Here is a 1,436-nt window from a genome sequence, read left to right as displayed (position 1 = left end):
AGTCAGCCCTTCTGAATAAAAACAATCACATTATTTTAATCTAAAAGTATTAGGGGGTAAAAAAGTGTGTGTGTGTGCCCCTGCATACATATGTGCTTCTTTTGGCTTAAATAAATATCATTTTTCAGTGACTACTGAGAACAATGTCCCTTGACATCCAAAATGGTATCATCCTTGACATCTCTTAAATACAGGTAAGCCTCAATTTATGAAATCTGGAATCCAGATCCAGAATGTAATGCTGGTAAATCAAATTCTTATAATGACCTATGTAAATATAATCCATCAATTATGTAAAATATTATATATAATCTCTATAATTATATATTATATATTATGTATAATTATGAATTTATCCATTCCACTTTTTTAACTTCAGAAATTCCATTTAAAATTTTAAATTAGATGTAGTTTTCAATCTATATTTTTCATGTTTCTTTGCAATAACACTCATATATGAGGTTAAAGATCCATGTACATCAACATGTATGTGAACTATAAAGTAGGGAGTCCTGCTGTAATGTAAGTACTACCACTCACACCCCACATTATTACAAATGAAAGAATAATTGAAAAATTATGTTTTTTCAATTTCATTTTGGATTATTTTTTCATTGGTCACTTTTAGATATTTATAAGTATCTTAATTATCATGGTATACTTCTTAGGGAAAGAAAAGAATCTAGCATGCTTTACTTCCACCTAGAAAACAGTAACTTATTTGCCATTAATTCCAATTTTTCCAACCACATTACATAATGTATCTGATGTGTGAAAAAATGTAAAAGGCATTTACGAAAGTTCTTGCCATGTTTATCAGTGGAATATAAGGCTTGTGAGAGCAGGGGCATTTTGTATCCTGTTCTGAGACTTTAATAGTGGTCTACTACCATGCTATTAATCTGGCATGCAGTGAAAATTTAATAAATGTCTGCTGAATGATTAAACCAACACGACAAGCTTCACTGCTAATAAATGGCATAAAATTAGCAGATAATGGCTCATTTTTTCTGAATTAGAGATAGACAGAAAATAATAAAGTACCTGCCTTTAAATCTTTCAGATATCATGGGGTTTGTTGGGTTTCAGTAGTAGAGATGGCACTGAACTTCAATTCCAGTGATTTTCTTACAAGTTATTCAAACTCTTAAAGTCTGTTTCCTAAAGAATGTGTATTTACTTCATGGAGTGATCCGCTAAAGAGATGATATAAAGAAAACAGCTGCGTAGGATTCAGAATACAATACAGGTATACAATGTTATTATGGGACTCATAAATTCTACTAAAGAGGACAAAAAGAAGAACATACATGATACCAGAATTGATAACCACTACCAATTATTTTTAGCTAACCATTACCCAGGCCTTGCAATAGTGGCTCCTGCAAAACCTCTGCAGGGTTTCATGAGCTGCCTTCAGGCTATTGAGTCTGACA

This window comes from Callithrix jacchus, chromosome 5 (assembly GCF_049354715.1).
Source record: "Callithrix jacchus isolate 240 chromosome 5, calJac240_pri, whole genome shotgun sequence".
In the NCBI taxonomy this organism is placed as follows: Eukaryota; Metazoa; Chordata; class Mammalia; order Primates; family Cebidae; genus Callithrix; species Callithrix jacchus.
This window is presented reverse-complemented; position numbering follows the sequence as displayed.